The sequence below is a fragment of the Oncorhynchus mykiss genome, chromosome 14 (assembly GCF_013265735.2).
Source record: "Oncorhynchus mykiss isolate Arlee chromosome 14, USDA_OmykA_1.1, whole genome shotgun sequence".
Taxonomy (NCBI): Eukaryota; Metazoa; Chordata; class Actinopteri; order Salmoniformes; family Salmonidae; genus Oncorhynchus; species Oncorhynchus mykiss.
Window position 1 is genome coordinate 385,878 of NC_048578.1, and position 26,097 is coordinate 411,974.

The following is a 26,097-nucleotide window of genomic DNA, read 5'->3' on the forward strand; positions in this document are numbered from 1 at the left end:
TTAAAAGTAATTGCAAATACTTATGACGGTGAACGAGCACAAACACTTCAACAAAATAGGTTTCTAAAGGAACAACTCAATTTAGCCTGAAATAAATACATTGTAGTACACTCCAAACTAGATACATCTGTTGAGTTATCTACAAACAGGAGCACGCAATTTGATAACATACAGGCAGTTTTGATAGACGTTACTCAAAGCAATATTGTTCTAGGCCAAATGTTGCAAACCAAATACAATCAGAAAATTATTACAATGGCTTTAAGTTGGATGACAAATCAGCAGAACTCATGGAAGTCGCTGACCAAATTATTGATTTGAGAACTCGTGATGAAGATGGAAATATTGATTTCTAAGCAAGCGGAGGAAATCTGATCACTTAAAACCTGTTTGGGATAGGGGGCAGCATTTTCAAGTTCGGATGAAAAGCATGCCCAGAGTAAACTTCCTGCTACTCAGGCCCAGAAGCTAAGATATGCATATTATTAGTAGATTTGGATAGAAAACACTCTGAAGTTTCTAAAACTGTTTGAATGATGTCTGTGAGTACAACAGAACTCATATGGCAGGCAAAAACCTGAGAAAAAATCCAAACAGGAAGTCGGAAATCTGAGGTTTGTAAGTCTTTGCCTTTCCAAGATACAGTGTAAATTTGGTCCGATTGCACTTCCTAAGGCTTCCACTAGATGTAAACAGTCAGGCTTCTACTGTGAATGGGGAGCGAATAAGGGCTGTTTGACTAAGAGGTCTGGCAGAACGCCATGAGCCAAGTCATGCACATGGCTGTGAGAGCGAGCTGCGTTCCATTGCATACCTAAAGACAAAGGATTTGTCCGGTTGAAACATTATTGAAGATTCATGTTAAAAACATCCTAAAGATTGATTCTATACATCATTTGACATGTTTCTACGAACTGTAATATAACTTTTTTGACATTGTCTGGACTAAGTGCCTGCGCCTCGTGAATTTGGATTTGTGAACTAAACGCAAACAAAAAGGAGGTATTTGGACATAAATGAGGGACTTTATCGAACAAAACAAACATTTATCGTGGGACTGGGATTCCTGGGAGTGCATTCCGATGAAGATCAAAGGTAAGTGAGCGCTGTACTCAGATTATTGCAAAATCACCGGATGTTTTGGAAGCAAAACATTACTGCACATAACGCGTCAATGTAAACTGAGATTTTTGGATATAAATATGAACTTTATCAAACAAAACATACATGTATTGTGTAACATGAAGTCCTATGAGTGTCATCTGATGAAGATTATCAAAGGTTAGTGATTGATTTTATCTCTATTTCTGCTTTTTGTGACTCCTCTCTTTAGCTGGAAAAATGGCTGTGTTTTTCTGTGACTAGGCACTGACCTAACATAATCACATGGTATGCTTTTGTCGTAAAGCCTTTTTGAAATCAGACACTGTGGTGGGATTAACAACGATTTAAAATGGTTGTATAATACTTGTATGTTTGAGGAATTTCTATTATGAGATTTCTGTTGTTTGAATTTGGCGCCCTGCACTTTCACTGGCTGGATTTCAGCCGTAAGAAGTTAAAAGCGTAACAATGCGACACCATGCTTCAAGGTATGGTACCTCGTCTCTCACATTGAGACTCATGCTGATTCTACACTTTCAGGACGTATCGCTTGTTCACCCTGCGTATGTTACCAGCCTCGAATCTGAACCCCTGCTACTCAGTGCAGACTTGATGGATCGTTTTCTCCCACTGATTGATTGGAAAACCAACCACGTATGGTCACAGGTCACACTGCCATTTACTCTGACCACGCTGTCTTCTCCTAATGCTAGCTGCAACACAGTCATCCACGAGGGGTATCTATCAAAATCAAATCAAATTGTATTTGTCACATACACATGGTTAGCAGATGTTAATATGAGTGAAGCAAAATGCTTGTGCTTCTGGTTCCGACAGTGCAGTAATATCTAACAAGTAATCTAACAATTTTCCAACTACTTAATACACACAAATCTAAAGGGGTGAATGAGAATATGTACATGTACAATATGTAAATATATGAATGAGCGATGGCTGAGCGGCACAGGCAAGGTGCAATAGATGGTATAAAATACAGTATATACATATTATGAGTAATGTAAGATATGTAAACATTATTAAAGTTCCATCATTTAAAGTGACTAGTGATGCATTTATTAAAGTGGCCATTGATTGTGTCTCAATGTAAGCAGCAGCCTCTCTGAGTTAGTGATTGCTGTTTAACAGTCTGATGGTCTTGAGATAGAGACTGAAAAACAGCTTCTAAGTTACAGCTTTGATGCACCTGTACTGACCTCGCTTTCTGGATGGTAGCGGTGTGAACAGGCAGTAGCTCAGGTGGTTGTTGTCCTTGATTGTATTTTTGGACTTTGACATCGGGAGTTGTAGATGTCAATGAGGGCAGGTAGTTTGCCCACTGGTGATGTGTTGAGGGCAGTGCAGTTGCTGTACCATGTGGTGAAACAGCCCGACAGGCATTTGATTGTAAGGAATTCTAGGTCAGGTGAGCAGAAGGACTTAAGTCCTTAAGTTCCTGTATGAATACACCATGAGTTGTTAATCATTAAGAAGAATACAGGCCCCTCAACGGGGATAACTTTATAATATATCTAAGATATTATTGAAGTGTACCACACTGGTCATAAAAAAGTCCAGTGGACTATCCACCTCCAAAGCAAATGGCAAAAATAGTAATTCCTTGCCGTGTGTAATTTCAATTGCAATGGAACTAGTAAAATGCTCTAATCATGTGTTCCAGTACGGTAACATTTCAGAATAAATGGTTAGGATAACTGGTCCCTTTGAGTACTATTACCAATGCCAGCACAGTCAGTCCAGCCACAATCAGTAAGAAGGTTGTCAAATTGCTATTGATAACAGTGACAGAGTTAGTAGTCACAAAGATTCAAACATGTGTTAGGGAATCTCCAGAACACTCTCCTGATGGTTAACACACATGCAACTAATAAATATAATTTATTAGAAGTCATGAAACATGATCACACCTCATGCGACTGGTTCAGTGCTTACAGAGTACTTCCGTCATGAATAACATATCTATGAAATAGACTTCTTCATACCTATCACCACTACAAGGGTGTAAGACACATTGACTTGTAGTAAAACTACTACAGGTCCCCTTAAGGGTCCGAACAAAATGCCAGCCTTGGTAAAGTTGAAAATGTGGCCATTGACTCTACAGCTACAGTACTCACCAGTTCCTCCACATAGGTCAATAGGTCATCCCTGTAGACTGCTCGAAGCTGGTGCCTTACAGCTGTAGACATATCATGTAGTTATCAATTTAGGATGGCGCCCTAAGCAACACACCACAAATTAGGAACACCCTAGAAATGACATTAGACACAATGCCATGATAGGGTCATTTTGCCAATTAGATGATTAAGGTGTGATAACTATATTTTGTATATCTTTTGTTTATGCTTTTATTCCTTTTTGTTTCATTATATTTCCTTTGACACTTAGGAAGTGATAGAGCACAAGACAAGTTCCCCATACAACCATCACTTAGTGCCACAATGCCGCTTATTTGGGAAGAAATGTAATTATTTATTTTGTGAGTGTTTGCGCATTGATAACATCTGCCTATGTTACTGCCCAGATCTACCAGCCTAGACAACCAGACGATGGGTCCGGAACGGCAATCCCAATCCGGACATCCGCTGCCCATCCTTGTGGCGGCCTGCTCCATTTGCAGAAATCCTTCCCAGGTCGACCACCAGAGGGGGATCACAATGATGATCACCAACCAGGAAATCCCCTGGCCATTCTTGTGGTGCTTTGCAGCTTTCAGAAAGCCTACCTGGGTCAACCACCAGAGGGGGACCGTAATGATGATCCTCAACCAGGACATCCCATGGTCATTGTTATGTTGGTTTGCAACTTGCAGGATAATCAGAAGATTGAAACCACCAGAGGGGGACTGTCATGACTTGCCCTTTAGGGTGACGATACCTGCAGGACCTCTCTCTATCCCACACAATGAAAGGGAAGTTAACAATTCCATCATTACAACAGAGATGTTGTAGTACTGTGACATCCAAGATTGGATAATGAAACAATATTTCTGTAATCCAAGCAGTTGGAAGGGTCCGTGGGTACTTAAAGAACAATCCTGTCAAATGTGTTACTAATTTGTGATGTAACTAAGGACAACATAACTGTATCTCTGAATGTGTATATTTCCCAGTTGTCAGGTTCACATCCAAATGTTGGGGAACTTATATGATTAAATATGAAACTATTTGTGAAAATATAAAATGTGATGTTAGCCTTCTAAAGGAGATAATTGTTTTTCATATAAAGTCTTAACCAGTCAGTGACCACACCCACGTGAGCACAAACATGACCCCTTGTCCCAGAGTGCATAAAACCCACTTCTAGCTAAATTACAATTAGACCAGCAGGACCTGGAAGGTGCAAAATGGTTAGAAACTCTAAAATGTTCTTGAGTGAAGAAGATGAAGACTACACAGGAACATTCAGTCTGTAGTTGTTTAAGTACTTTAGTCTAAACTCAACCTAGAACCACTGGGTGGTACTCTGAAAGATCCATTCTAAAAGGACATTTCCCTATCAAACGACCATTGGTACATCTGATGTATCAATTATAACAGAGCTACAACTACGAAAGACAGATCTCTGGGGAATTACCACCAGACACTTCTGATGAATTACTCTCCACAGAAAATGGACTGGGCGATTTCAACAGAGAAAGACGATGAGACATTCAAGCGTAAATATGAACATTGCAATTATTTTATAATGAGCAGCCGTTCATGTGCAAAGTATTAGCATTTCCATGAGCATATGTATCAACTGTATGTAGTTGGTCCCTTCTGTCCTTCCTGCTCTTTATCTGTCCCCACCCCTTTCCATTGTCTACCAAGCCATCATATCGGGTTTAGTCCACTAGGGGATTTTCATTGCATTATGCAGTAATCAGTGTGTAAGCTATTCTGTTTGTGAGTTTATGTAATTCTGTGTGATTATTTTTGTTAGCTAGTAAATAAATAAACAAATAATTTCTGCTAGGATTCGTGCAGATATCCAAGGATTTTGTGACATTCAGAATAAGACTGATAGAAGGTAACAATTAATTAATGACTGATTGATAAGAGATCTTTATACCTTTAGGAGTTAATTCAGACTTTTTCCGTGGTCCCCCAAGATTGCTAATGAGTTAATTGTTACAGTATTAATTTTGTCATCGTAATAATTACAAAGTTACAAATACTCGCTTTTGCACTACTCATAGCATCTACGCAAACAGTAAAATGCGAACACTAAACAAGTTGTAGGTGAATTCAGAATTTAAGTTAAGTTTGCCACTTTATTCATTGTTAATATTAAATTAATATGTCAGTCAACAGTGTTTTGGCTAAAACTGGGCTGGATCTCCAGAGTATGCCATGTGGTTAGGCATAGCCTAGTGGGTGCTAACATAAAATTAGAATGAATAGAACGGATTTCCCCTCATTGTATTTCTTTGGGTTCTAAGCTAAGCGTATCTTGACAGGGCTGCGTTAGGGGAGGAAGCAGGGAGCTGCTGTCCAGACATGGCAGGGAAGTGCAGCAGGCCAATGTTGAGCAGGGGAAGGCCCTTGTATGCTGACAGAGGGTAGAAGTTATACATAATCTCCTGCTCTGCTCCTGCTCTGGAACCACAGTCACACTCAGGTCATGTAGGTCATGTAGGGCAACAGACTGGAGACAGTGTCTCAAATGGGTTCTCAAATGGTATGGTCTATTCTAGTCTAATTCTGATAGAAAATGATCAGTTTTCTAGTACACGTGTTGTTAGACAGTCATTTACACTTTAATCCAGATAGTGGTGGAAACTCCAGCCTCAAAGCCGACCAGACAGGATATCGTTAATGATCTTAAAAATGCAAGTGTGTCAAGTCGAACTCTGACACTCAGTTAATTTGTACCCTGTTGAAAATAGACAAATAAGGAGAGTGTAGTTGTCACGTTCTGACCTTAGTTCCTTTGTTTTGTCTTTGTTTAAGTATGGTCATGGCGTGAGTTGGGGTGGGCAGTCTATGTTCCTTTTTTCTATAATTTGGGATTTCTGTGTTTGGCCTGGTATGGTTCAGCTGTCAATTGTTGTCCCGGATTGAGAACCACACTTAGGTAGCCTGGTTTCACTTTTGAGTTGTGGGTGATTATTTTCCTTGTCAGTGTTTGTTTCACACGGAACTGTTTTGGTTTTGTTATTTCATGTTGTCATTTATTGTTTTGTTCAGTGTTCATTATTCTTATTTAACAATATGGACACTTACCATGCTGCGCATTGGTCCTCCGATCCTTCCTACTACTCCTCCTCGTCAGAGGAGACAACCGTTACAGTAGTGGAGAGTTGCAGCGCCAACGTGACATGTCAACGTGACATAAACTATCTAGTGTTCAGCGAAATAACAACACAATGTCAAATACAGGTAACCTAGTCAAAAAATGTATATCCAATCATATTAACCGTTACTCTCTTGTGGGAATTCTACTAATGGTCTGTATGTAGCCATATGTAGCCAAAAGTATCGTGGTTGCTCCACTAAAAGTGGAGATCATTTTTGGTTTAGTACGATAACCTGTATCACCACTTCATTGCTCCAGACAAGCGCAAGGAGGAGTTCGAGCACTGATTATGCTTTTGCACTGATTATGCTATTGGGTCCTACTGTGTCTCTAACTGACAATGAATGGGCGACATAAACCTAAATATAAACTGATCATTGTGCACAACTTCAGTATTACTTACAAAAACTGTTATTACACTAAGGTTTTTATTAATTAATTTTGTTAGGATTATTTTGCTCTTACTGCAGTACTGTAGCCCACTCCCGACCAGTCACATTGTACAGTGCCTGAGTGGTGTGAATGTCTAAGACACGGCATAGCAGTCCAAGCTGTGTTGCTAAAGATGTGCCGCCCTCGACTGGGAGACCCATTAGTTGACTGTAAGTTTTTGGTTTCTCTCCGTCTAAAAACAGATATAAATCATTCTAAATTACAAACTGGCTTTATTTACAAATTACTAACAATGTCTCAATTTTACGTTATTTGAAAACAAAATCTTTTCCAAAAAATTATTTTTTAAACAAAGTGATTATTATTATTATTATTAATTTAGAGTTATATAAAATCCCCTTGCATATTCTCACATATATATTATTAACCCTGTTATAAGCAGGACAATATATATATTGGTCATATTGGTCATGGCTCCCGAGTGGCGCACAACGGGATTGTCTTACAGTTCCCCAGCTGTATCCACTGAAAGCGTGCAAGGTTCACGGCACAAGAGCAGGGGTCACGGGATGGGCCGCAGAGCCGTGCACAGAAGACAGACCTAGCCCATGGGGAAGGGAGGAGGAGGAAGGGGGACATTTTAAGGGGTAGCACAGAGCAACCCTTAAAACACTTATTAAGGATCGGTGGGTCTCCCACGTGACGGTTTAGCTAACGTAGGCTAATGCGCTTAGCATGAGGCTGTAAGTAGCAAAAAAAAATCCCAGGACGTAGACATTTCTGATATTGGCAGAAAGCTTACATTTTTGTTAATCCAACTGCACTGTCCAATTTACAGTAGCTATTACAGTGAAATAATACCATGCTATTGTTTAAGGAGAGTGCACAGTTTTGAACTTGAAAAGTTATAAATAAACAAATTAGGCACATTCAGGCAGTCTTGATACATCATTTTGAACAGACATGCAATGGTTCTTTGGATCAGTCTAAAACGTTGCACATACACTCCTGCCATCTTTTCACATTTTCACAAACTTCAAAGTGTTTCCTTTCAAATGGTATCAAGAATATGCATATCCCTGCTTCAGGGCCTAAGCTACATGCAGCTAGATTTGGGTATGTAATTTTCGTCAAAAATTGAAAAAGGGGCTGATCCTTAAGAGGGGCATTGCAACAATAATGGCCCTGACCAGGAAAACGTTCCCGCTGTTCTTTGTGCCAGTCTGCATGTTCAATATAAAACAATGTAACTAATAATGGCACCTTTATGCTTTCATTAATAAAATATGGACACAAATACTCTTTCAAAATGCCAATGTTTATTTAGTTATGGCTCCATAACGAATTACCATGGGAATAAAATATCACTGAATTTCAGAAATATCGGAGCAAAGTTGTCTAATGAAGGTAAATAAATGGTTGCTTACCGGAAAAAAACTGTTTCACATGGGCACGTTGTCCAGCGTCATTATGGCCATTAGCATGTAGCTGGACAATAGACTTACCTAGGAGGAGGGTAGGGGGGAATTCTATCCTCAAATGTATTTCTTAGTTAGGTTGGCTGTATCACAACCGGCCGTGGTTGGTTACAATTTCAGTTTAATCCACCAGAAAAGACAAAACAAATAATACAACAAAAAGTATTATTATTATTATTATTATTATTATTATTATTATTATTATTATTATTATTATTATTATTATTATTATGTATCACATCCGAAAATTATTGGGAGTCCCATAGGGCGTCGCACAATTGGCGCAGTGATTCTCTCCCTCTAAAAACATAAATAAATGTTTTGGCTTTTACAAATATTATGTTGGCCTTAATTCAGATTACTCTATTCGCTCACTTTAGCTTTGGTGGTGCAAAAAGTGCAAACCAATCCCAGAACAGCAGCAAAGGACCAAAGTATCTATATCCACAGTAAAACGAGTCCTATATCGACATAACCTGAAAGGCTGCTCAGCAAGGAAGAAGTCACTGCTCCAAAATCACCATAAAAAAGACAGACTATGGTTTGCAACTGAACATGGAGACAAAGATCATACTTTTTGGATTAAGGTCCTCTGGTCTGATGAAACAAAAATAGAACTGTTTGGCCATAATGACCATCGTTATGTTTGGAGGAAAAAGGGGGATGCTTGCAAGCCAAAGAACACCATCCCAACCTTGAAGCACGGGGGTGGCAGCATCATGTTGTGTGGGTGCTTTGCTGCAAGGGGGACTGGTGCACTTCACAAAATAGATGGCTTCATGAGGAAGAAAAATCATGTGGATATATTGAAGCAACATCTCAAGACATCAGTCAGGAAGTTAAAGCTTAGTCGCAAATGGGTCTTCCAAATGGACAATGACCCCAAGCATACTTCCAAAGGTGGCAAACAAAGTCAAGGTATTGGAGTGGCCATCACACCTCAATCCTATAGAAAATCTGTGGGCAGAACTGAAAAAGCATGTGCGAGCAACGAGGCCTAAAAACCTGACTCAGTTACACCAGCTCTGTCAGGAGGAATGGGCCAAAATTCACCCAACTTATTGCGGTCAGCTTGTGGAAGGCTACCCAAAATGTTTGACCCAAGTTAAACAATTTAAAGGCAATGTTACCAAATACTAATTGAGTGTATATATACACTTCTGACCCACTGGGAATGTGATGAAAGAAATAAAATCGGAAATAAATCACTCTATTATCATTCTCTCTATTACTATTATTCTGACATTTTGTTACGATCAACTAGGAGTGGTGGGTGGAATCAGGCGCAGAGAGCAGAGTTCGGTCGTTTGTCAAATTTATTCACCAGCGCAACTAAACAGTCACGCCAACACACAGGGCGTATATAAGTTGCCAGTCCAAACAACAGGACAAAAATAGTCCGGAGAATAACGACTCGAATAAATCACACCATCAAACACAGAGTAACAAAAAACAAGCCCGCACAAATACCCAGCGGGCCTAGTGTCCTTAAATACCCCACAAACAAACCCTAATACAAAACAGGTGTACCCAATTACCCAATAACCAAAACAAACAGAAAGGGAATCGATGGCAGCTAATAGGCCGGCGACGACGACCACCGCCCGAACAGAAAGAGGCACCATCTTCGGCGAGGTTCGTGACACATTTCACTTTCTTACATTATAGTGGTGATCCTAACTGACCTAAGACAGGGAGTTTTTACTAGGAGTAAATGTCAGGAATTGTGAAAAACTGAGTGTAAATGTATTTAGCTAAGGTGTATGTAGTAAACTTCCGACTTCAACTGTATATAACATTTCTTTCCGAGCATTTCCATAAATCCAAGTTCCTTCAACTGTCTTCTGACTGATTAGAGCGATGTTGATGTTGTGCCGTGATGCCAGCAGATTACAGATGGCCTTTGCTGATCGCTCATCATCTTCATTCATCAGTGTTGATGGCTTGAATAGTCTCGCTGGAAATTGAATACAATGTAAACATGTGCAGCATACAGTAAAAACCAGCAGTCGATTTATTTAAGCATTATTGTTAGCATTATTAGGCCGACTTTACAATACTGTCGCCTACTGTACCTGTCCATTTTCCTGTGCTTTCAAGTTTGGCGTAAAACAAGATTATGTAGTACAACATACTGTAGCACCATGACCAGGAACTCTAAACTCACTTAAATGAATAGAGTTCCTGGTCATGGTGCTACAGTATGTTGTACTACATAATCTTGCAATTTCCTGTATACTTATAGCCTACTGTAACCTGAAAGCCACATCTTTCCAGTACTCCTCACCCCGCCCAAAACTCAATTACCATACAAAAATGAGCTATTTATCTAAAACAAAACACACTCTGACCAAAGAGGACAAAATGGACATTGTTTTCATCAAGCCAGCTTCTTTCTATGGTGATATTCCTTCCAGGTTTGGACTGTAACAACCAGAGGACTTGAAAATGACCCAGAACTGAGAGGATCACCAAAAATAAGAGGTATTTTGGTTTCAGTGCATTTTATATATAAAAAATGTATATAGCTCATCAATGTGTAGGCATACTGTGTAATAAAATCAATAATTGTGTACTAAAAACGTGAATGTGTTTTAGCAGAGCTTACAACCGTGCAGACAACCATCCGTGGAGATCAGTGGACAAAGGGCTGGACAACGGGCCACACCGAAAAAAAACGCATGGTTGCCAAGAAAGCGGTTAGTTTCGTTAGATTCTTAACATGTTTGCGCAGCATTTGTGTGTTGGAGTCACTTTTAATTCTTAATAAATATATTGTTTCTATCATAGGCCACTGTAATCAATGGGGGCTCAGGCCGGTACCATTCTGCTCATCTGACGAAGGTGCTCATGGATGAGATTGTCACGACTTCTACCGAAGTCGTTGCCTCTCCTTGTTTGGGCGGTGCTCGGCGTTCGACGTCACCGGTCTTCTAGCCATCATTGATCCTTTTTTCATTTTCCATTGGTTTTGTCTTGTCTTCCCACACACCTGTTTTCAATCCCATTCATTACCGGTTGTGTATTTAACCCTCTGTTTCCCCTCATGTCTTTGTCAGAGATTGTTTTATTGTCAGTGTAGTGTGATTGTTGTATAGGTGCGCGTCGGGTCTTCGTACCCATGTTTGTGTGTTTATGTACATTTAGTGTTATGGAGCATACTCCATGGACTTTATTAAAAGACTCCATTTTATACTCCATTTGACTCTCCTGCGCCTGACTTCCCTGCCACCTATTACACCTACGCCTTGACAGAGATTCAAACCTTGAAGACCGAGATCAAGTAATTGAAGGCAGACCATCAGAAAGAGAAACATTCTCTGAGGGCAGAGATACGGGTGACAGCTGATGCATTGTTCCAGTGCCAGGCAGTATTGGTGTAGAGTCACTCGTCATTAGCAGAGAGTCAGCGGCATTTGTTGTGAGTCATGTGGAGAATGATGCATTGAAAAGGGCGAGGAACGAGATGGATTCACAATCCATGCTAGACACACCTGTGAGCTTTGGAACTCCACCTCTGACAGGCAGAGTCAACATACGTGATGGGTTTGTCAGGTCACCCTGACATTTCCATTCCTCTTCTGACAACAGAACTTGACAAACTGCTCACCAGGCATAGCAAGGGCCGTCCGGACCGTTACGATGTTCTGCTATTCCAAGGATGTGTAACCGAAGAGAGATACCCATAGTGGACACAGAATACCAACTGGGCTGGATCCCGAGGCAAATGTGGCTTACCAGTGAACCTCCGGGAGTCCATCATTAATACTGTGTCTCAGAAGTTTCTGTACAAGTTTCTGTCCAAGCATGACAACCTGCATAAGGACCTTGCGACCTAAGAGAACAGAAAACATGGACATAGAAGCTAGCTTGATGAAAACTTTAAATTACTATAATGTCAACCCAAGGTTTTACATTACAATTATAACTTAATATCACAGACCAGATTTGCCCTAACGATCAAGGGGGCGTTAGAGCACTGATTATGCTTTTGGGTCCCAATGCACTACTGTGTCTCTGACAATGAATGGACAATATAAACCAAAAAATAAACAAATAAATTGTGCACGACTTCAAACGTAACAAATAGGGAGCATGTTTCGAACCCTCAACCTTCTCGCCCAAAGCCCAACACTCTATCGAGTGTGACCAAATGTATTAATTAGGGTTTGGGCCAATTGGGCTAAAAATACACTATCAAGCATTGGGGCCTCATCTTGATAAATCAATGAGATTTTTATTTTCACTGAATTTCCGTTTGGGTATTGGTTACACTACAGTTAGAGTGTGGAAATGTTATGCCCCTTAGATATTATGCTGTAGCCTACTCCCGACCATCACGTTGTATAGCGCCATATGTTCCGTTTCATTCGAACAGAAACTCTGAGGGTTTGGTTTTTCGTCTCGGAATAGAAACACCATAATATTAATCAAATTAATTAAGCCTAACTTCTTAAAATCAATCCCATAAACTATGTTATTACAAAAAAGGTTTTAAATTCTCTAGTAATACCATTATGGAAGACTATCAAATGCTTCTCAAAGATGCCCTCTGGTGGTCAAACTAGCACTAAATTCCATTGATGTAAAACATGTCTGACATTTAATATAACATGCCATAGAATGCTGCAGCAGCCCACAAGTTGTAAGCTGCAGTGTGCTGCAACTTTTGAAGGAAGAACAGCTGTATGTTTGGTAATGTATTATTGAATTGTGATTGCTTTATATAAAAGTAGCATGTATGTAACATGTGTATGCAAAATGTGCATGTAAAATGTTTATGTAAAAGGTTATTTAAAATGTATGTGTATGTAGCAGAAAAGCAAAATCATTGATATCTGCAAGAACCCTAGCCCTTCTGAATGTTTAGTACTATACAAATTGATTTAATCATTTATTTACTAACTAAATAAAAACACAGAATACACATACATGATTTAAAAGTCCCTTGTGGATTGACACGATATGACGGCTTGTTACACAATGGAAAGGGGGTTTTGAAAGATAAAGAGAGGGAGAGTCAACTTATCGTGCATACATTTAGACACTACGCTCACAGTAACCAGAATAGAAGCACCCTAACCACCGCTCATTCGGATTAGAAATGCAATATATATTTATTATCTTTCTCTGTCGTCTCGCTGTTGAAACCAATCGATCCGTCTATGGGTAGTGGATCGAAGTAAGGCGCTGGTTGTCCATCAGAGGTCATAATGTCCTTCTTTGAAGATCTTCTCTAGTGGTGGAGTGTTTGTTGGAACAGTTCAGACGTACCAATGGTTATGGGGATTCTCCTTCACACCTTTAGTCAAAGTTCTAGGACCACTTTCACGTGCACAACTGCAGACAGTTAATGTTTCTGGTCTCATAGGTGAGGTTATCTTCTCTTCCAGTGTTGAGGTTGGGAATTTCAGAGTTTCTCACCATTTCAACGTGTAGACTAACGTCTCACATCTTTTGGTATCAATGGTTGATTATTCAGGGTTCAGCTCCCGACCACTTTACACGCCAGCAGCAACCCGGCATGTTTTGGTCTGATATGTTAATTCTTAGCAAGTCCTTTTAAGCACTCTGTCAAACGGGCGTGTTCTGTCATGCTGACATGAACTCTGAGCTCACTTAGGCGTGGCTACTGACTAGATTATATGAAAAACAATTATCTTATTAGAAAACTAAAATCACATTTCTCTCTTTTCAAAAATACACATTTATTTTATGCAGCATTTAGATGTAAACTTGACAGATACAGTGCCTTGCGAAAGTATTCGGCCCCCTTGAACTTTGCGACCTTTTGCCACATTTCAGGCTTCAAACATAAAGATTTAAATGTAACTCTATTTTTACTTCTATTTTACCTTTAACTCTATTTTTTTGTGAAGAATCAACAACAAGTGGGACACAATCATGAAGTGGAACGACATTTCTTGGATATTTCCAAAAAATTTAACAAATCAAAAACTGAAAAATTGGGCGTGCAAAATTATTCAGCCCCCTTAAAAACCTGTTAGAGATACTGGTTCCCAGTTGGGAACCTACCCTCCCACGTTCAGCTGGAACGGTGGTGCATGGAACACAAAAATATTCTTAGAAATATTTAACCTCCACACATTAACAAGTCCAATAGCTCAAATGAAAGATAAACACCTTGTTCATCTAGCCAGCAAGTCAGATTTCTAAAATGTTTTACGGCGAAAACATAGCACATATATATGTCAAACCACCACCAGACACAGCTCATTTGAATAGCGAAAACATGCAATCAACAAACGCAGGATTATAAAATAAATAATTCACTAACCTTTTGAAAATCTTCATCAGATGACAGTAATAGGACATGTTACACAGTAAAAAAAATTTTTTTCAATAATATGCCATTTATATCCATAAATGTCCATTTACATTGAATTCATGTTCAGAAAATACTCAAAAATGTCTGCAGGAAATCTAGGTAGCGCGACAAGATAACGTAAATAGACATCATAAACTTTGACTAAATATACATGTGCTACATATAGTTAGAAAGATACACTGCTTCTTTATGCAATCGCTTTGTTACATTTATTTTTAACGTTACAGAAATCGCACACTATTCAATATTCTGAGACGGCGCTCAGATATAAGCTACATTTCTCCGTAATGTTGGAGTCAACAGAAACACAGATTTCAGCATAAATATTCCCTTACCTTCGATGGTCTACGTTCAGAATGTTCTGGAAAGGTTCATACTTACCCAATACATCGTTTGGTTTCAAGTCTTGCGTCTTTGTATTAGCTACTGCTAATAACATCAGCTGAAATGCACCCAAAATGTCCTCTGGTCCGGAAAAGTTGCGCATCAAAACTTCAAAATTACATATTATTTGTCGACTAAACAGGTCAAACTAAGTGCAGAAGCAAGCTTTATGATGTTTTAAACACACAAAACAAATTTCAATTCAACCGGTCATCGTTAGCTCTTCCCAGGAGTGTTGGAACAAAGGAATGACCGGGACCAATTCGCACCCCAACGCACAACATATTTTCTCATGGCACACACTAATTTCACTCCCATAGGGCGGTGAAATTTCACTCCCATTCTCGCGGGATTTGAACGATTAAAAGCTCTACAGAATGAGGACATCTAGTGGAAGACATAGAAAGTCTCCCCAGATTCATAACTGGTTGGGAAGGGTGGGGGCGATGACGTCAAAGTTGCTCCAACTTTCATGACCACAAAAACTAGTTTGGAAGAATGCCTGCCCTGTGAGTTCTGCTATACTTACAGACATAATTCCAACGGTTTTAGAAGCTTTAGAGTGTTTTCTATCCAATAATAATTATTATATGCATATATTAGCAATTTTTGACAGAATTTTTTTTCAGTTTACTAGGGGTACCCAATTCCTCCAAAGGGGGCATAAGTCAGCCATATCCTCAACAGGCTTTAGTTAATACTTTGTAGCGCCACCTTTTGCTGCGATTACAGCTGTAAGTCGCTTGGGGTATGTCTCTATCAGTTTTGCACATCGAGAGACTGACATTTTTTCCCATTCCTCGTTGCAAAACAGCTCGAGCTCAGTGAGGTAGGATGGAGAGCATTTGTGAACAGCAGTTTTCAGTTCTTTCCACAGATTCTCGATTGGATTCAGGTCTGGACTTTGACTTGACCATTCTAACACCTGGATATGTTTATTTTTGAACCATTCCATTGTAGATTTTGCTTTATGTTTTGGATCATTGTCTTGATTGGAAGACAAATCTCCGTCCCAGTCTCAGGTCTTTTGCAGACTCCATCAGGTTTTCTTCCAGAATGGTCCTGTATTTGGCTCCATCCATCTTCTCATCAATCTTCCCTGTCCCAAACCATGATGCTGCCACCACCATGTTTGACAGTGGGGATGGTGTGTTCAGCTGTGTTGCTTTTACGCCAAACATAACGTTTTGCATTGTTGCCAAAAAGTTCAATTTTGGTTTCATCTGACCAGAGCACCTTCTTCCACATGTTTGGTGTGTCTCCCAGGTGGCTTGTGGCAAAATTTAAACAACACTTTTTATGGATATCTTTAAGAAATGGCTTTCTTCTTGCCACTCTTCCATAAAGGCTAGATTTGTGCAATATACGACTGATTGTTGTCCTATGGACAGAGTCTCCCATCTCAGCTGTAGATCTCTGCAGTTCATCCAGAGTGATCATGGGCCTCTTGGCTGCATCTCTGATCAGTCTTCTCCTTGTATGAGCTGAAAGTTTAGAGGGACGGCCAGGTCTTGGTAGATTTGCAGTGGTCTGATACTCCTTCCATTTCAATATTATCGCTTGCACAGTGCTCCTTGGGATGTTTAAAGCTTGGGAAATCTTTTTGTATCCAAATCCGGCTTTAAACTTCTTCACAACAGTATCTCGGACCTGCCTGGTGTGTTCCTTGTTCTTCATGATGCTCTCTGCGCTTTTAACGGACCTCTGAGACTATCACAGTGCAGGTGCATTTATACGGAGACTTGATTACACACAGGTGGATTGTATTTATCATCATTAGTCATTTAGGTCAACATTGGATCATTCAGAGATCCTCACTGAACTTCTGGAGAGAGTTTGCTGCACTGAAAGTAAAAGGGCTGAATAATTTTGCACGCCCAATTTTTCAGTTTGAAAAAAAAGTTTGAAATATCCAATAAATGTCGTTCCACTTCATGATTGTGTCCCACTTGTTGATTCTTCACAAAAAAAATACAGTTTTATATCTTTATGTTTGAAGCCTGAAATGTGGCAAAAGGTCGCAAAGTTCAAGGGGGCCGAATACTTTCGCAAGGCACTGTAGGATGTGTTTCCTTCCTAACTTACAGTTACATTGTTATACCATCTTTAATGACATCACAAAATAATAAACAGTGTGACAGGATTATCCTTTAGATCCCTGACCACTTAATATTCCTATCTTATGAATATTGTTTCAAAGTTCATTCTCTTGGAGAGAAAACGTTTTGCCGGCAAAAGTCTAACAAAGGAGTTTCAGTCTTCCAATATTACAGGGCAAGGAAGAGAAAGTTCTCTCAACATTTACGTGTCAAGACTGGCACAGACCCCCCTTCACTTCTTCTGTGAGAGAGAGGGGGTCTGGCTATCTTAACGTATTTTCCCAGCTGATGGGTCCTTTGATCCACTGTCAGGAGAATCATGACAATGCTGTGGAAGCCATGCGGTTAAGTGTGCCTTGAATTCTAAATAAGTCACAGACGGTGTCACCAGCAAAGCACCCCCACATCATCACACCTCCTCCAGTATTCACAGTGGGAACCACATATGCGGAGATCATCTGTTCACCTACTCTGTGTCTCACAAAGACACGGCGGTTGGAACCAAAGGACAGACCAAAGAACAGATTTCCACCTGTCTAATGTCTTGGCCCAAGCAAGTGTCTTCTTATTGGTGTTCTTTAGTAGTGGTTTCTTTGCAGCAATTCGACCATGAAGGCCTGATTCACACAGGCTCCTCTGAACAGTTCATGTTGAGATGTGTCTCTTACTTGAACTCCGTGAAACATTTATTTGGGCTGCAATTTGTGGCTGGTAACTCTAATGCACATATCCTCTGCAGCAGAGGTACAGTATCTCTGAGTCTTCCTTTTCTGTGGTGGTCCTCATGAGAGACAGTTTCATTATAGCACTTGTAAGGGAATACCCCCCTGAAATGGACAAAAATGAATGGCAAAACATTGGCATTGGACAAACCATATCCACGATGTCCAATACCACGCAATGTGGCGTTGATTCGTGCAAAGTTGATGGCAAATGCCATATGGCAGCAGAGGTACAGTATCTCTGAGTCTTCTTTTTCTGTGCCAGTTGTAACACTTCAAAATCCAACAGTGCGCTCCACCGGGGTTTTTCATATTGGAAATGCAACCCAAGTCAATATCCAAAAGCAAAATTTTGAAAAAATTATTTTTTTTGTCAAAAACTTATCACCCCTTAACAAAGTGCTTTCTGGACCGTTTTTCGAAATTCTTTCGATTTTTTTGTCAATTACACATGTGTAAGAACTGTATGAATATACTTTTGTCCAATTTTAATATCATTTTTTTTTTAAATGTATTACATGCGCATAAGGCATATGTTTTGTCCATTTGCAATATGTTTTCATAGAAAGTCAAAAGTCAAAAGTCAAAAATGTCAACATTTTGTAAAAAACTTCACACATCCTTAAAAAAGTGCTTTCTGGACCGTTTTTCAAAATTCTTTCGATTTTTGTGTCAATTACACAGGTATAAGAACTGTATCAACATACTTTAGTCATATTTTATTATCATAATTCTTTTTTTTTTTTTTTACTTGTGCATAAGGCATATGTTTTCTCCATTTGGAATATGATTTCATTGGAAGTCAAAAGTCAAAAGTAAAAAATGTCAAAATTTTGTAAAAAACTTCACACACCCTTAAAGTGCTTTCTGGACTGTTTTTCAAAATTATTTCGAATTTTGTGTCAATTACACACATATAAGAACTGTATCAACATACTTCAGTCGTATTTTATTATCACAATTTTTTTTATGCATAAGGAATATGATTTGTCCATTTGCAATATGATTTCATAGGAAGTCAAAAGTAAATTTTTTTGGGGCCATAATTGACTGAACTGATGAACTCGGGATGGCCGGGCAGTGATAGTTGTTCATTTCCATCACTCGTTGTGTTGATTTCGTCATGTCCATTTGGTGATGTTTTTTTCACTATTGAATCATATTGCAAATGCACGTGCATTGTTGTACAACTGGTAACCCAAAAATAAAAAGATGGTGATTTCATTATGTCCATTTGTTTATGTTTTCTTACTTTTTCAAAGTCACTGTGCATTTGCAATATGGTTCAATGGGCAGGTACCATCACGAATTTGTCATGCTATAAAAATCCTGCAGGAATGTGAAATTGACTGGCCCGATGAACTCGGGATGGCTGGGCAGTGATTCTGGTTCATCTCAATTGCTCGTTAGGGTTGATTTCAGAATGTCCATTTGGTGATGTTTTTTCACTATAGAATCATATTGCAAATGCACGTGCATTGTTGTGCAACTGGTAACCTAAAAATTAAAATATGGTGATTTCATTATGTCCATTTGTTTATGTTTTCTTACTTTTTCAAAGTCACTGTGCATTTGCAATATGGTTCAATGGGCAGGTACCATCACGAATTTGTCATGCTATAAAAATCCTGCAGAAATGTGAAATTGACTGGCCCGATGAACTCGGGATGGCTTTGCAGTGATTCTGGTTCATCTCAATCGCTCGTTAGGGTAGATTTCAGAATGTCACTTTGGTGATGGTACCTCACTGTTTAAACATATTGCAAATGGACAAGAGTCAAGTGGACAAGAGTCCATCAGTCACTTACAGTGCCTTGCGAAAGTATTCGCCCCCTTGAACTTTGCGACTTTTTGCTTCAAACATAAAGATATTAAACTGTATTTTTTTGTGAAGAATCAACAACAAGTGGGACACAATCATGAAGTGGAACAACATTTATTGGATATTTCAAACTTTTTTAACAAATCAAAAAATTGGGCGTGCAAAATTATTCAGCCCCTTTACTTTCAGTGCAGCAAAGTCTCTCCAGAAGTTCAGTGAGGATCTCTGAATGATCCAATGTTGACCTAAATGACTAATGATGATAAATACAATCCACCTGTGTGTAATCAAGTCTCCGTATAAATGCACCTGCACTGTGATAGTCTCAGAGGTCCGTTAAAAGCGCAGAGAGCATCATGAAGAACAAGGAACACACCAGGCAGGTCCGAGATACTGTTGTGAAGAAGTTTAAAGCCGGATTTGGATACAAAAAGATTTCCCAAGCTTTAAACATCCCAAGGAGCACTGTGCAAGCGATAATATTGAAATGGAAGGAGTATCAGACCACTGCAAATCTACCAAGACCTGGCCGTCCCTCTAAACTTTCAGCTCATACAAGGAGAAGACTGATCAGAGATGCAGCCAAGAGGCCCATGATCACTCTGGATGAACTGCAGACATCAACAGCTGAGGTGGGAGACTCTGTCCATAGGACAACAATCAGTCGTATATTGCACAAATCTAGCCTTTATGGAAGAGTGGCAAGAAGAAAGCCATTTCTTAAAGATATCCATAAAAAGTGTTGTTTAAATTTTGCCACAAGCCACCTGGGAGACACACCAAACATGTGGAAGAAGGTGCTCTGGTCAGATGAAACCAAAATGGAACTTTTTGGCAACAATGCAAAACGTATGTTTGGCGTAAAAGCAACACAGCTCATCACACTGAACACACCATCCCCACTGTCAAACATGGTGGTGGCAGCATCATGGTTTGGGCCTGCTTTTCTTCAGCAGGGACAGGGAAGATGGTTAAAATTGATGGGAAGATGGATGGAGCCAAATACAGGACCATTCTGGAAGAAAACCTGATGGAGTCTGCAAAAGACCTGAGACTGGGACGGAGATTTGTCTTCCAACAAGACAATGATCCAGAACATAAAGCAAAATCTACAATGGAATGGTTCAAAAATAAACATATCCAGGTGTTAGAATGGCCAAGTCAAAGTCCAGACCTGAATCCAATCGAGAATCTGTGGAAAGAACTGAAAACTGCTGTTCACAAATGCTCTCCATCCAACCTCACTGAGCTCGAGCTGTTTTGCAAGGAGGAATGGGAAAAAATGTCAGTCTCTCGATGTGCAAAACTGATAGAGACATACCCCAAGCGACTTACAGCTGTAATCGCAGCAAAAGATGGCGCTACAAAGTATTAACTTAAGGGGGCTGAATAATTTTGCACGCCCAATTTTTCAGTTTTTGATTTGTTAAAAAAGTTTGAAATATCCAATAAATGTCGTTCCACTTCATGATTGTGTCCCACTTGTTGTTGATTCTTCACAAAAAAAATACAGTTTTATATCTTTATGTTTGAAGCCTGAAATGTGGCAAAAGGTCGCAAAGTTCAAGGGGGCCGAATACTTTCGCAAGGCACTGTAGATATCATTCTGACACCAAACTGATAAAAAACTGACACCAAACCCACTTTTTCCAACTCGTTTAGTAGCCAACTATTACATACTTCAGAGCTGGCCCAAAATTCACAACGCTTTCGGTTCAAACCATAAAAAACGTAGTTACGTTCTAGCTGCGGGTCCATTTCTTATGTTATGTGTTGGACTAGCTGAGGCGACCCCGAATACCAAGTTTCGGCTCGATAGGTCATTTGGTGTCCGAGAAAAACCCTAATTGGTGCAGAAAATCCACTTTTTTCCATGACTTGCTTGCGGGTCCTTGAATGAGCTATCGGACAGAAACATTGGGGCCCGTCTCTTTTGGCTGAGCCGGTTTCAATGCACCTAGTCTTGCGTCTCTGAGACTTTTCTAAATGTCGTCATTTTTGTAATGGTCAAAATGAATTGAAGTCATTGCAAATGTACGAGGCTGTTTCTCGGTCCGAGAACCTTCTAGAGCCACCTAACTCACCACGCACTATCGACCTGAGGTCTAGAACAGGTTTCTAAAGTTTCGTAACTCTAGGTCTGACGGTTCTTTAAAAGTTCCAACAAGGTTAACTAATGCAGGCAGTGTATGTCTCTACGCACCCCAATGAGTCCCTCCTTCCAAGCTGTGTGTGTGAGTGATTTAGTTTTCCTTTTAAATTTTATGGGAAAAATTACTGAGATTTACAGTTCATGGGGGTTGCCTAATCACACATATGAAGTTTTGGAAAGAGCAGACTTTTTTAACCCCTCGAAACAGCCCCTGAGACACCAATTATGGCACTTCCGGATAGCACAGGAAGCTATAAATCAACACATATCCTCATTGGGGTATGCTTTTATAGAATCCTGAGTTTTAAGTCCTTACATTAAGAACTGACTGATTTACACAGGGTTGAATGCACTATGTCTATCAAACTGCAGGCAGGGTATGGGTATACACTTTTAGGGTGATTTTAACCACTTCCGGTTGCTCCAGGAAGCTTAGAATCGACACAGGTAGACCTCATAGTGGCCTGATGGACTGTTATCAAAGACAGGTTCATAAGGCATTCATAACCCACATAGGCCTGAGGTTGAAATTAGGGGTGCAGACAATGTATTCCTATGGGGAGAGAAGTCAATGCAAACTGTTTGATGTAAAACACCTTCTTTTAACTATTAAGGGTTAATGCCACACGGTCAAGGTTAGGCTTGCACGGATCGGGAGGACCTTAGGAACATTCCTGTGGTTGAATTGTGCTTCTCACCCTAACGGTTATCTCACTGTCACCCAAAATCAAATGACGTTGTGGGGCATGCTTCATTTTGGGCCTACTATTCTAATGGTCGCTGCGCTTAGACCGAGCAAGCTACGGTCAAGTGGGATATCTCGTTGAACTCGGCACGGCCTAGGGATTATGGTAATGCCATTGCCTGCTCTCTGTGTCTTTAAGCACCGCACTTTGTCACTCCATCCTTGCTGTGTGTGTGTGTGTGTGTGAGAGAGCTTATCTTTGACATCTGTTGGGAGAAATGACTGACTTACAGTTTATGGGGGTTGCCTAATCACACATATGATCTGACCTTTTTAACCCTTGGAAACAGCCACTATGACACCATTTAAGGCACTTCCGGTTGGCACAGGAAGCTATAAATAAACTCATATCCTGATTGGGGTATGCCTTTACATAGTCCTGAGTTTAAAGTCTTTACGTTAAGAACTGAGTTATTTACAGAGGGTTTAGTATGTGTGTGTTATTTCAGAAAATCTTAGAAAATCACAGAAATCTCACAGAGCTCCGCAGCACACTTTAAAAAGATTCGTATGAACACCCTGCAACTGGATCTGTAACTGTTGAAAAAAAACACCTACCTTTGAACATCCCCAATTTGTCATTGTACGATTTCTCTTAATTGACGATAGATAAATGGCTGGTTCTTTTTTTATTGACACCGGAGGCTCCTTGACTTTGACGTGAAGTGGAAAAATTATTTCTCTATTTCCATTTTGGACCTTTAATCCCAGAAAAATGGCCATAACTCAAAAACCGTTGAGGCCTAGACGCCATCTTGTTCGGGGCCAACTGCCCATTATGCCAAACCTACGCTCACCAAGTTTCGGCTTCGAAATATTTTCAGTTTTCGAGTTAAGGCCCCGTCGTGATTCGTGATGTTTAGTACAATTGCCATTTGATTGCTTATGCCCTCTTGTGGGAATTTCCGGGATAGCGGAAAAATGGACCAAAATGTGTTTTTGTTTTATAAAACGGAAACCGAATGTCCGACAAAGTTCATTTGATGACTTCCCGGTAGGTCCGGCCCTACCGCACGGCCCGACGCCGATTGCGAATTTTACAAACGTTTTCGGACGTCTAGTAAGGGACCGTACATTTCCAATATGGACTTTCTCACTAACCATACACGAAATGTCAAAATGTTCCCTGAAGGTATGGTGGTTCTTGGGACTGCACTTGAATAATATTTCAAAGTTCTTGAAATGCTTCAGATTGACTGACCTTCATGACTTAAAGTAATGATGGACTGTCATTTCTCTTTGCTTATTTGAGCTGTTCTTGCCATAATATGGACTTGGTCTTTTACCAAATAGGGCTATCTTCTGTATACCAACCCTACCTTGTCACAACACAACTGATTGGGAAAAATCATTAAGAAGGAAAGAAATTCCACAAATTAACGTAAGACACACCAGTTAATTGAAATGCTTTCCAGGTGACTACCTCATGAAGCTGGTCGAGAGAATGCCAAGAGTTTGCAGAGCTGTCATCAAGACAAAGTGCGGCTACTTTGAAGAATCTCAAATATAAAATACACTGCTCATGAAAATAAAGGGAACACTTGAACAACACAATGTAACTCCAAGTCAATCACACTTCTGTGAAATCAGGTGGGGACCACAGACCACTTCTCAGTTCCTATGCTTCCTGGCTGATGTTTTGGTCACTTTTGAATGCTGGCGGTGCTTTCACTCTAGTGGTAGCATGAGACGGAGTCTACAACCCACACAAGTGGCTCAGGTAGTGCAGCTCATCCAGGATGGAACATCAATGCGAGCTGTGGCAAGAAGGTTTGCTGTGTCTGTCGGCGTAGTGTCCAGAGCATGGAGGCGCTACCAGGAGACAGGCCAGTACATCAGGAGACGTGGAGGAGGCCGTAGGAGGGCAACAACCCAGCAGCAGGACCGCTACCTCCGCCTTTGTGCAAGGAGGAGCACTGCCAGAGCCCTGCAAAATGACCTCCAGCAGGCCACAATGTGCATGTCTGCTCAAACGGTCAGAAACAGACTCCATGAGGGTGGTAGGGCCCAACGTCCACAGGTGGGGGTTGTGTTTACAGCCCAACACCGTGCAGGACGTTTGGCATTTGCCAGAGAACACCATGATTGGCAAATTCGCCACTGGCGCCCTGTGCTCTTCACAGATGAAAGCAGGTTCACACTGAGCACGTGACAGACTTGACAGAGTCTGGAGACGCCATGGAGAACGCCAGAGGTAGCCTGACTGCCATTAGGTACCGAGATGAGATCCTCAGACCCCTTGTGAGACCATATGCTGGTGCGGTTGGCCCTGGGTTCCTCCTAATGCAAGACAATGCTAGACCTCATGTGGCTGGAGTGTGTCAGCAGTTTCTGCAAGAGGAAGGCATTGATGCTATGACAGACCTGAATCCAATTGAGCACATCTGGGACATCATGTCTCGCTCCATCCACCAACGCCACGTTGCACCACAGACTGTCCAGGAGTTGGCGGATGCTTTAGTCCAGGTCTGGGAGGAGATCCCTCAGGAGACCATCCGCCACCTCATCAGGAGCATGTCCAGGCGTTGTAGGGAGGTCATACAGGCACGTGGAGGCCACACACACTGAGCCTCATTTTTACGTGTTTTAAGGACATTACATCAAAGTTGGATCAGCCTGTAGTGTGGTTTTCCACTTTCATTTTGAGTGTGACTCCAAATCCAGACCTCCATGGGTTGATAAATTTGATTTCCATTGATAATTTTTGTGTGATTTTGTTGTCAGCACATTCAACTATGTAAAGAAAAAAGTATTTAATAAGGATATTTTATTCATTCAGATCTAGGATGTGTTATCTTAGTGTTCCCTTTATTTTTTTGAGCAGTGTATATTTGGATTTATTTAACGTTTTTTTGGTTACTGAATGATTCCATATGTGTTATTTCATAGTTTTGATGTCTTCACTATCTATTATTCTACAATGTAGAAAATAGTAACAATAGTACTGTATGTCACAACGGATGTAAATATATGGGTCATGTCAGTGTTTTGACAATATTATGTCAGGTTATGGCAAGTTCTGTCAGCTGTTATGACATATTACATCATGTTATGACCACTTTTAACCATTTTTCTCCAAATGTATTGACAATTGGTAGTTACAGTCTTGTCCCATCGCTGCAACTCCCGTACGGACTCGGGGTCAAGTAAAGTGTTACCGGAAATGTCATCTTGGAGAGCTGGGTGTAGTTGAAGAATGTCCTGTACGAGAGTGTAGTGCCCTGTACTATACACTGTAGTGTACCTTTTCCGACCAGCTCCATGAAGTGATGTACTTCTTGATGTGGGCAATCAGATAGGTGCACCATAGCACTGTGCCGAGGATGGAGGTGAGCAGGCTCAACCAGCACTCTGTACAGTAGTCACACATCACATAGTCCAGCAGTCTGCACACAGACAGGACAGTCATTTTAACACACTTAACGGAGAAGTTATTTCTTTACAACCAAATCTACTAATGTTAACGCAAATAGTTTGTTATAGAAGGGTACAAACACCTTTTTTGAGATGTCACTTGTTTTTGATAAACTTACCCCAAATAGCAAATCATA